The sequence below is a fragment of the Camelus bactrianus genome, chromosome 2, assembly GCF_048773025.1.
Source record: "Camelus bactrianus isolate YW-2024 breed Bactrian camel chromosome 2, ASM4877302v1, whole genome shotgun sequence".
In the NCBI taxonomy this organism is placed as follows: Eukaryota; Metazoa; Chordata; class Mammalia; order Artiodactyla; family Camelidae; genus Camelus; species Camelus bactrianus.
This window is the reverse complement of record NC_133540.1, coordinates 52,368,448-52,381,121: the sequence shown is the minus strand read 5'-3', so window position 1 is coordinate 52,381,121 and position 12,674 is coordinate 52,368,448. Positions and strand designations below refer to the sequence as shown.

General features: G+C 37.8%; 1 protein-coding gene across 2 annotated transcripts in view; it reads right to left on the bottom strand.

Annotated features, from left to right (window-relative positions):
* Positions 1-12,674, bottom strand: part of SEC24D (SEC24 homolog D, COPII coat complex component) — a 95,482-nt gene that overhangs the window by 45,681 nt on the left and 37,127 nt on the right. The window lies entirely within an intron of this gene.

Below are 12,674 nucleotides of genomic sequence, written 5' to 3'. Positions count from 1 at the left end.
TTAATAGACAGTTTTTAAAGCCAGGTCCACATACACACGCACACACACACACCTCAGATCAGCTGTTACTAGATGGTAACAACTCTGACAAGATAGTTGAGATTTTACCACTCACTAAACTAAAACAATATCCTTGGAACAATGGTTGGTATAGGTTTTGAAACCTGCTCATAAATTAGCAAATCAGGTTTTTTTTACAGTTACCATGAAGGATTTTTAGAATTTCTGTTTCATCATCTCCTGTATTTTATTCAATTCCTAAAAACTCTTTTAAAAATAAACTCAAAAGATGTTTGAATGTTAGTTCTAGTTTTTAAAGTAAATTTCTAAATAAAAAAGTTCACTCCTTAACAGCTTAGGTAAACCTCAGGTTCACCACCGATCCCCTGGACTTACAGTTCAGAGTAAATTATCAATAAATATTTGTTGAATAGATGACAAGAAAAGGAAGGCAGGAAGAAGGGGAAAAAACTGAAGTCTGAATGAAAAAAAAAAAAAGTGAAGGAAGAAGAAAAACACAGAAGTCACGTTTAGACAGGAGGATATTTGCCAGTTCTCTCATCACAGAAGTTTAAGTCTGAGTGCGATAAACCTTAATATGTTAAGTTCATCCAAATATACGCACAGATAACTTCACTGGGAGGCTCTTCTCTTGCAATGGGCAATAGCATCTTAAAGCAAATGCAGCTGTGACCTTTCTCCCCAGGTCCTCGAATGCCAGGAGGGCTTTTCAGTGGGAAGGTCAAGTTGGACTATACGCTGAAGTCTATGAAAGGGCTGCTCCTGGTGACAGGGCATCCAGTTTCAAAAGGGAAAATAAATGCCGGTGCAGTTCAGAGAGCACCACAGTATCAGTTTTCCTGAATGGCAGTCCTAGGTCATTGGCTACATCACAAATGGTATGCTAAACACAAACAAAGTGGTCTGTTTGGATTGGGTTATGCTGATGCAGTCTTTCGAGTTACGGGTATATTCACAAAGATCAGCATTGTTTTTCTCGCTGGAACAGATGCTGGAAACTCTTGAATAAGGCACTGCTTCTCAAGGAGCTAGGACAGTCAGGAATTCTATAGCTGAGAGACATTTTCCCACATTTCTTTTAATTTAATTTTTAATTCTTATTTGTTATTGAAATATAGTCAATTTACAATGTTAGTTTCGTGTGCATAGCAGAGCTCCCACCTTTCTTTTAAACCTTGACCAATTAGAGTTTATCGCCCGTCCCTAAGGAAGAATTGTATTCTGTTGTCCAATTATGGGCCCCTTGCAGAAGACATGTTTAATTGCTGTAAGAATGCACAATGTTCACCGATGATGAAAATATACTTTAGACTTAAAAACCTATGAATCAAGTTTGTTTCTTCCATAACAAAATAATTGGCAGTTTTCTGTTCCTCAAAGGAAAGTTGTAAAATACTCCACTTTAAAGATGAAAGTGTCAAAAATAATAAGCCTAGAAGCAAACTTCCTTTGTCTCTCTGGCAGAACTACAAGTTAGCGGAAGTCTTCCTTCCATTTATCACCCTTCTTTATGGCCATGAAAACACCTACAAGATATCCCCCTATCTTGAGTCAAGTCCGTATCTAACTGACAGCTCCTCAGTCAAGCCTGCCTGTCTGCCCTGCACTCTACCCGCCCCCCCAGGCAGTCCTCATCCCCCGCTGGCTCTCCCTTCTCTTCCTCCCTTCATTAAATGTTAAATATATATTTTTTTCTAACAGAGGTACTGAGGGCTGAACCCAGGACCTCACGCCTGCTAATCATGTGTTCTACCCTGAGCTATTCCCGCCGCACCACACCCCCACAATTTTTTAAACCTTTTTTTTAATTGAGTTATAGTCATTTTACAGTGTTGTGTCAAATTCCAGTGTAGAGCACAATTTTTCAGCTATACATGAACATACATATATTCACTGTCACATTTTTCTTTTCACTGTGAGCTACCACAACACAGTCTTCTTACATCAGGTTAACTGTCTTGCCTCTTTGCATTAAACTGTGAGCTCCATGAGGACAAAGATCTTTGTTTTGTTCACTGACCTATTTTGGGACCAAGAACAGTATCTGACATGTACTGGGTGAACAATAAATATTTGTTTAATTAAATCTTCATTGAAATAAAGTAGAATAGGTAAATTCATAATCCTTCATAAAAATGAACACTGCACAGATTATGTTGTACAAGACAACTGAAATATCCCTAAAACCCAGGTGTGCTTATACAGTTAGAACTGATTCTACAAATAAGGATAACAGGAAAGTCGAATTACCACTTCCCTGTTCAGAGCTGACACCGACGGAAGCTGTATGTTTAACCAGGCCTATCTGATGCTTATTGTATGAACTGCTTCCAGAAGGAAAGCAACACAGGAGTCTAAGGGCCCTGCAGTCCGATCGGCTGTCAGTGTCACCATCCCTGGCGGGCAGCCCTGTGAGCTGGCTGGGCCACCTCAAGCGATGCAGCAAATCACCTCTTGTGAGTTAATCTGATTTGGGCAAACAGCCAAAAGCCATTTGGAGGGAAGACTTGAAAATGGATTAAAAAAAAAAAAGGCTGAGAAAAAAATATTCAATTTTTAAAATGTGTGACCAATTTGAAAGCATCTGGAGAAATAAATGCATTTATATATTTACTATATATCAGTAGTGAGCTGGAAGGAGAGAGGAGATAAATTCTTAATTTATCAAATAAATAATACAGATCAATAAATATGAGCCAATAGATTTTCTTTCGGAAAGGAGGAATGTGGAGAAAGTTGTATGTTTGAAGTAGTTACATAAAAGAGGTTTTCAAAACTTTTTAAGCTGTGGAGGACAAGAGAGGATGGAATGTAGTAAACAAAAAGAGACTTAACTCCCATTCCCATGTTGAAGACTGACCTTGGCAGTTCAGCTCAGGATAAAGACAAGTGAACTTTGTGCTGGATGAATTTCATGGTGACTACATATGCTAGGTTTTATAATTATAGTTCTTCTGTTTTACTTGTATTTTGCAGAAGTTGTTCAAGAAAGTCAAAGATGCTCTTATTTTCCCAAACAGTAACATTTTAAAGATTCTAAGCCTCTTTTTAAAAAACATGTATATCTCATATACCCTCCCCATCTCTCTCTCTCTCTCTCTCTCATAAATACACACACACACGCTGTATCTTCAGTTTATAATGCAGTGATACTGAAAGAAACAAGTATTGGAGACGAGAATAAAAGTGAAATGTAAACTAAACTTATGAAGAATCTTACGGTCCAGGAAATTCTTTAAGCAACTGTTATCCTAGTTGGCATAACTGTTTCTGTCTGCCATCAATGTGAAAAGAAAGGATAATTTGCAGCAAGTCCCCAAATGAATATTTTAAGAACAAAAGTATGGGGAATAAAGGATTTTCTTTGATGGAAAACATAGAAATTCAAGTAAACATCTGATCCCTGGATGGAGAGGACTCTGAAAAAGAGGTCCTAACCGTAGCATGGCTCCTGGATTGTCAGCTGCTTTTTAAATTCTCTTGGAACTTGTTCAGTATCCAATGCAGCATGTCTGCATAAACTAGATGCTCAGGAAGTGTTGGAGCACAGAACTCTGCATGAAAATCTTATCAAATTCCTTGGCCTCAAAATTCTAACTGACTCCGGTACATCAATAATATTGTATAATGAAAATACCATATTAAATATTTATTTAGTGCAAAAATATTCTAGGAATAGTTTTAGATCTTGGGAATGATATAGTGAGGAAAAGTTACATGTGGTCCCTACCCTCATGGAAGCTAATGGGAGAAAGACAGGAATCAAACACATAAACACAAAGAGGCACAAGGAGAGCTCCAGGGAGTATAATGTGGGGTATCAGAAAGCTCTCCCGAGGATGTGACTTTGAACTAAAATCTAAAGTGAATAGGAACTACCTTGGCTAAAAGGACAGGACAGTGTATGGGAGACTGAGGGAAAATTATTCCAGCAAATGCCCATGAAACATCTTATGAAAAAACGAAAGCTACAGAAATGTCTATATAATGCTGGGTGCTTATCTTTAAATAGTAAAAATAGAAAACAATGATATATTGTCAAATGACAGAGACCATGCAAAATTTCTCTTTTTAAATACAAATGAGTAGCTAACTCGTTCCCTTGTATACGAATAGAATTGTGGCATCCACATCCGTCTCCTCTTTCTTTCTACACCGGATTATGTAGCTGGAATCACTGAAGGGGTGTGATAATATCCCTCTTAGACGTATACACTTCAGGTAAATTAAAGTTACTGTATTTTTCCCACTTCTCTTCCTTGCACATGGTAGACACCCAAAATCAATGATGGTTGGATTAAATGAAATTTTCCAAAGAGGACTTTAATATTGTACAGTAAATAATCAGAGCAATAATGATAGAGAGATCATTTCTTATACCAACTTCTTCTATTTTTAAACAACTAAGAGTTAAGTAATGTTATAATTTTAGGAGAGAAGTGAGGTTCAGAAAAGTTGAGTAAAATGTCAAGGTCACATTGCTGGAAGTGGTAGAGCTGATTTGTGCACCCAACTCCATCTGACACTCAAATTCCTGCCTGTACCCCGTTACCTGTAACAATGTTAACTCCTGACAAAGGATCGCTCCCCAAATCACGCATGTCTCAGACAAACTTGGGTGCTGCATTCAAACATTCCATAAAACAATAAAAAGCACAGATTTGCATAGGGCTTTCTTTTTCTTCCTTCCTTAAAAATAGGACTTTATTGAGGTGTTTTAGCCTTTTCTTTAGTGAGAACTGTTGCTCAGGAAACTTTCAAGTGAAAATCTTCTAAACTTTGGCTTTCTCACACTTGATCAGTCAAATTTATCAACTGCATAAATTTTAAGTCCTTGTATTATTATCTAAATATCCACAAAATCTGACTGAAGTTAGGACTCATGAAGCAGGGTATAGATCGTGTATTTCACTGATTCTAAAATCCCATCAATTATAAGGGACATCATCAAAACTTCCAACTGAACATGACATAATGCCAAGAAGTCACTGTTCATAAGATATATTCCCATTTTGTAAATGTTAAAATGTGAGAAAATGTGGGCCTTAGAGATGGTGACAATGATAGCAAGAGGCTCTAACATACGTCCTCTCCCATGGTGGCTCCTCATGGATGCCCAGCGTTCAGCATCCAAGGAGCCTGGTGTTCCTGGCTCCTATGTTACGGATGCTGTACCCTCAACTGCCAGGCACTGAAGGTCATAAAACCCACACTGAGATTCCCTGAAAATTAAACCAAGGAAGAATGTTTCCTTTTTTATTCTTGTTTCTCCTGAAGTTAATAAAAAAAACCAAAGATTTACATGAATAATTTTGTGATTGAGAAAATAAGCTTGGGGCATTCGGCTTCTAAATTGCAACTTAAAATAGAATTCTAACAACCTTTGCCCTGACAAATGTGACCCGCACCCCACCCTGCCCCCTGTACGTCTGCTGTAAGACCATTCTAAAAAGGGATAACATTCTGTTCTTCAGCTGCCAAACTTTTTCATAGTACTTTTTCATAGCACTATATGAACAATGGCCAAAATCCTTAAGGGATAAGATTCAGTTTCCAAAATAATTCTATATATTAAGCATTTTAATGTTGTACTCACAACTCTATTTCTACATGAGTACATACATTTTAATTTTCCAAGTTTTTATGTTAATACTTGTAAAATTCTGCATTGAAGCAAACAATTTAAGACTATAACCACATGTTAAAAATGGATTCAGGCTTTTGAAGCTTTCATTTTAAAAGAATTTAAGATCTAAGTCAAAGTTTAAGTTCTTTAAAGGGCACGATATTATGCAGTAATAAGCTTAATTTCAGAGCGTATGTATCACTAAAGCTAGCTGAACTGGGACTATATGAAAAAATGCACAGTCTCACAATCTTCACGTGCTTTTTAAGTGAATTATATTATTATATACTATAGATTTCTTATACTAAAAGTATAATATAAATGAAACCACTTTGGGTTGGGTTGTGCAGTAAGTTCATATGAATCTCCAAAAACATACAGGATGTGTGACAAATCCATGGTAATCCACGCTGAATGCCCAATAAAGAGGAGAAAAGTAAAGTAGACACCGGCAGACTTCTAGATTTAGGACATCAGAGCCAGACTACTTCTTGGCAACGGAGGCCCGAGTCACAATACAAGACACGGCGGAGACCTAAAGTCATTTCCTGGCTCCTAACCCAGAGTTCCACTTACTGGCCACTCTCTATTGTGCTTTGGAGAAAGTAGCCCATTTTTATTGGTTTCTGAAATATCTTTGTATGATCAAAAATTCTTCCTACCTGTTTTGCTGTTCTGCTCTTTACAATGAAATACAACTTCTCTCATTAATGTGATAGAATATATTGATATGGGTAATTATTAATATGTGATAGAATATATCTATGACCTCACAAACAATTTTTTCTTTATCCAGAGTTTGTTTGAAGCCTAAAACACCTAGAAGTCAACCACTGTGCCACAGTTCTGTGGTTTGGCTTGTCTTTGTCCTTTAAATGTCCATCCAACCCTCAGGAGAGCGCATTTACTCAGCTAAGACCTTTACCATGTGCCCAGCCCACTGCCAGGTTCTGTCTGCATGGCCTTCACCTTCGAGAAGTACTAAGCAGTAGCTTGAAGTCAAAAGACTTCAAGAAAATAGGTCTCAGATGGACATGTCAGGATAACTCACAAGCTTGCAGGAACTAGAAGCCCAATGCTAAAACTAGTGCCAGCAAGAAAAAAGGAATGCTATCCTATGTGTTTAACCAAATAAAACCTCAACGAGCTCCTTTACAGCCAGATGTTGCTGAAAGAACTTGATATTTGGCATCTCGAGTTCCAGCAGCATTCTCATTAGCTGTATGACTTTAATAGCCCCAGAACGTGTAGAACTTCTACATCTATAAACTCAGATACACACCTGCTTCATAAGCTGCTATTCTTCCTAAGAAAAGCTGGCACACAGACAAAATACTACAGTGGGGCAGAATTTTTCTTCCTTTGGTGCATTAAGCAACAGTGGAAACTCTGCCAAAACTCTGCCAACTCATGCCAGCAAGAGTGGCTAAGTCGAATGCATGACCAAGCAATCCCTTCTGCAGGTGAGGGATGTGGAGGTCATGTGTCGGTGTCAGATTTAGTCTCTGACAGTCTTTTCCTATTTTGTTAACTCCATTTGTCAGCTCACTGACATCCCTTCCTCTTTCTTTCCAATGGCATCTTCTTCCTATCTACCGCATCTATCAGAATATGAACGATCATGAAGAAAAAACAAGCAGTATTTAATAACAGCAAAAACGTCAAACGTCTTTATTCATTAAGTCATAACTAAGGTAAAATTTCCCTGAACCAAAATTCCAAAGAACGAGGTTATTCCCATCAGAGCCTTTTCCACCTTGTACAAAAACTAGCTGTGTACTAGCAGATTTTCTGTAAGTTCTAGACAAGAATAACTGGTCTTGTTTTTCTCCATGTCTCTAAAGTCCAGCTCAGTTCCTACAGAGTAAGTAGGGGATTATAAGTCAAGTGAAGTTTAAAGACTTGGATAAAAGTTTATCTGATTAAATTAATTCAATAAGAAAGGAAATTAGTTTGACTATGATATCCGTTTATAATCTAAAAAAAATACACACAGATATTCCTGAATCTATTCACAGATGGAGTAAAAGCTTCTGCCATCTGGTTTATAGGTGAAATTACTTCATTTCATATATAATTAGATGATGTATGCACTTATCCAAAATGTAAAGATTTCCTATGTTAAAGAAATGCAAAATTAGTGATAAACTTCAGAGCCTGCACTGGAAATCTATGCCATTTCTACCTCACCTCAGTTCTTAAAAATACAGCATCAAAAATAAAACCACAGGTTACTAAGCAAAAGAGTTTCCAAGATAACTGATTACTTTTGTTGAATAAATACCTCATAGTTAAATTATATTAAATATGGAAATGAGTTTCACTTAAAATTCATACCAAAAAAGTTAAAATTTATGAACAGAATATGAAATATTAAACACAGATGACATAGATATGCCCTTGGAAATAGCATACATCTCCAAAGCAAATGCTCACAGGGAACATTCTGCTTGGGTTAGGTTTATTTTTATAGTCCGTTGCTAACACAATGACATGCTTTAAAGGTTTTGTCAAACAACAGAACTGACTTTAAAAAAAAAAAAAACAACTGTACTAAATAAATTCTCCTGATAGAGGTCAAATCAGGATATTTTGAAGGTTTTTTTTTCTTAATTGCAGTAATCGTGGCAGTATTATTCAGATAAGGAAAAAAATCCTAAAATTTTACTATACCTAAAAATAAGTAAGTAATTTATTACAGAGGAAAATAAATTAAAATGCCATTCACAGCGAGAGTAACAGTATTCATGTAATCATTTACCTTCAAGAAACATTTTAAAACTTACTTCCTTGTTCACAGGTTGTAAATATCAAAAAATTAGCACGTCCCTTATTTTCTATTATTAGCTATAATTGTTTAGTTTTGGGCTTCTGGCTTGAGCATTAAAATGCCATTTATGGATACATGAAAGAATGAACAGGTTTAGGGAGTAGACATCGAAAATCCACTTTTGAACATGTTAAGTCTGAGGTTTCTGTGAGGATACCCAAGGAGACATTTCAGAAAGGCACGTGGATCAGCGAGTATGGGGCTGCAGATGTAGCATGAAATGAATGAGCAACAGCACAGTGACTTAGAGTCATGGACCTGGGTATCCAACTGCATGGCTTGGAATCCTAACTCTGTCACTTAGTAGCCACTGGCCTTAATGAGTTCTCTAACTCTGTGCTTCAATTTCCTTATATCTAAAATTGAATAATAAACAGGTGGACGTGAGGATTAAATAAATGAACACACATAAAGGAACGTCTAATTGTGCTCACTGAGTGCTAAGTTTTGACTATTAATATTCTCCCCAGTAACTCTAGTAGCTGTTACAGATGATATGCAGTCTTTGAGGGGACAGAGAGTCTGAAGACAGAGAGGAGACCCCAAGTCCAAGCCTTGAAGAACCCCAAGACTAGAAGTCAGGAAGACAACAAAGGGAACCAAAATGCTCCCTGCCTGTGAGGTAGGAAAAATACACCCGGCAGGTGTCATGGAAGCCACGGACGGGAGGCAGTCAAGAAGGCCCAAGTCCTTGGTGACCTAGACTCTCACCCGGCCAGCTGGCACCGTGCAGCAAGGAGGGCTCCCTAGTGCTCGTGACCCTCCACATTCAGGTCCAGTTAGATGCCCAAAGACGAAGAAAATGTCTTTGACGGCATAGTCTTTAGGAATTTTCTTCCTGGTGTTTTAGCATCCCATTAAAAATTTTTTTTCACCTCTAAGTCTATTTCAACAAATAGAAGTATTTTTTTTTAAATAGAGAATGTCTTCATTAACCCAGGAGACACCATAAGAGATAGTAATCCTTCCAAAATACAACATTTTCATTAAATATTCTTATAATTTTATTCATCAATTATACCTCCCTGTCTACACACACACACACACACACACACACACACACACACACACACACACACAATTGAGTAATCCTGTTTTTGAAGGTCTAAGAAAAAAGGAAGGGCTTCTGTAGAGATCCGGAATAGAGAAAATACGTATGTGGCCAGTAGGTAGAATCTTAGCAACATTAAAAGACTAGAGTGTGTTATTTTCTCAAGCACAGCTTCCCCCTAGGTCAGATTCCAAAAATAAGCCATCACTCTAAACTCATCTGTTTATTACTTTGAAAAGTTTCACTAAAGGAAGCCCTTATGCTGCTGAGGAGCTAGTATTTGGTTCGATCAAACAACTTAGACAATTAGAAAGCATACACCTTCAGTGTGTGCATGAAATGTGTATAGACATTTGAGGGGAGGCCTGGACTAACATCTGAAACCTTTTTTCCACCAAAAGCCCCCGAAATACCAGGTTTCATTTTCAGGAACGCATTACTGAAAGATAATTTCATGGTTACTATTAAATGGTGATAACAAGAAGGTGGTCACACACTCTGGTCTGGGGTCTGAAGAACCGTTGAGTTTAGTGCCATTCCATGCAGGCCTGACCCAGGGCAGCTGTCTCATGGGGAGGGGGCAGGGAGCAGAGCCTTTTGCTGGTATGCAGCTGAAAACTGCAAATTCATTGCCACGAACAAGGCACACTGGAGCTAACCCTGCTTACATCCCATATTGAGACAAAATTCTGTTGCTGCCTAGACTTCTTTCAAGGTAGAACTGTCATCTTTTCCAGACTGAAAATAACAAGTCACTAGAGAACAACTCAGACAGCATGGGAACGAGCCGGGTGGGGAGGGCACATCTGCAGCGATCCCATCCCCTGGGGGGAGTCATTCTTCCAGGTACCCTTATGTTAATATATTTCCCTCAACTTTAGGATTCATATTTTTAACTTCTCACATTTCTGAAATCTGTATGCAACTTCAAATGGACACATACAGTTACAGCAGTGTTTGTCTTATTAATATATCATGTTACACAGCTGTTACAAAGAGTGGGGCATCTCTATAGGTAGCAACATGGGTGGAATGCCAGACATATTAACTGGAAAAAGTAAAGTGTGGGGAAGAGTGTGCATGCTACACTGCCACTTATCTGTTTGTTTTAAAGGATGGATGCTCATATGCTGTTATATGCATATTTCCTTTCTAGAAGGAATCACAAAGAACGGGTAGATTGTCTGTAAAGGGGAGGAAGAGGACCTTTGTGGTCTGTGGGGTAGGAAGGGATCTTTTTTCATTGTATACCCTTTCCATCTTTTGCATGTTGGTGTTTTACTTATTTAGAAGTAACTGACCCATTAAAAAGCAAAAAAAAAAAACAAAAACTACTACATGTTGTTATGGATACATGCATATGAAGTCAATATGTAAAATCACATATGGGAAGAGTACATATCAAATTCATTCGTGTTTGTGCCTGAAATGGGAGGAAAGAGAAGAATGGCTTGATTCGAGGACACATCCTATGTGGCTATGAAGTTTTAAATCTCAGAAAATGATCTTAAGCAAATATGACAAAATATTAACTTTTGTTAATGATGGTGGTATGTACAGGAGGGTGATATAATTCACTAGGACTTTAAATTTTGCTCAAAGGATAAATATTGAAATAAAAAATATATCTCATGGATACTACGGCACAGCCATCAGAACTACTAAAATTAAAAAGACAACAATACCAAAGGTTGGAGAGGATGGAGAGCAACTGGAACTCTGATCAATGTTAAAAGGACTGTAAAATTGTACAAACACTTTGGAAAATGGTCTGGCAGTTTCTTATAAAACTAAATAAACATGTACCTCATTAGCCAGCAATGTGCTCATGGGTATTAATCCAAGAGACAATACATGTCCCTGGAAAGACTTGTAGTAGAATTATTTATAGAAGCTGCTTTATTCACAAAAGCCTAAAAGCAGAAAAGCCCAGGTGTCCATAAACAAACTGGTATATCCATACTATGAAATACATTTCAGCAATAAAGAAGGAACAAACCACTGATATACTCCACATCATGATGGCTCTCTAAAACTTTATGCTGAGTGAGAGAAAGAATGCATACTCTGCAAGCCTATTTATATGAAGACCTAGAACAGGCAAAACAAATCCATGGTGGAAAAAAGTCAGAACAATAGTTGTTGGAGGAGGAAGGTTGTGAGAAGGGCTGGGAGGCTGACTGGGTAAGGGCATAAGATAACTGTCTAGGTTCTAGGGTGACAGCACAGTTCATATCTTGATAGAGGTTTGGATTACACAGGTGTATGCACTTGCCACCATTCAGTAAAATGTTTAATTATGACATGTGCATTTTATTATAAATGATTTTCACCTCAAAAGGAAAAAGAATCTGTAATCAAATATTGAACTCTGGCTAATGCTATGCCTGCTGGACTGTTTAGATGACAGTGTACTGATATCTGCAATTTACATTGAAATGCATAAAAAAAAGATGGCTTGATGGACAGATGGATCAGTGTGTGATAAAACAAGTATAGTTAAATGTTAATGGCAGAATCTAGGCAGCAGGTATATGGAATATTCTTTCAGATTTTTCTGTATGTTTGAAAATTTTCATAATAAAGTATTGAGAAATAGCCAGTTAAAATAACTAGTTATTATTTAACACATGTATATCACATATAGTATGGATCTCTTTGTCATTACATACTGGTCTATTTTACGAAGCATGGAGATTTTAAAGAGAAATTTATGAGCATTATATTAAATTTCTGGGACCATCATAGAAAACATCATGCCTAAAATAAGTAAATACTGAATGCACTTCTTGGTTTACAAATATGAGACCATACTGCATGTAAGACTGGCTTCTAAGAACAGCCCAGTCTTCTCTGCCCAGCTCTAACCAGTTTCCTGGACTCCCCAAAAGAAGAGAGGACAGGATTCTGCCACACTCATAAGAAGAGTGAGTGTACATCTCAAAGGAGATGAAAGCCACTTTGCACGTGGACACCACGCCCGTCCCCGCTCTTTCTTCCCTCCCGGGGGGAACATAAAGCAGGCCTCCCTCCCCTTCCTCCACCACTTTACCCCCCATCCCAGCTGGCATGGCCAGCCCAAGGAAGGGTACAAATCTCTTCTCTCTTACAGATGCTCTGCCTCTTGCTCATGCGCATTAGATCAG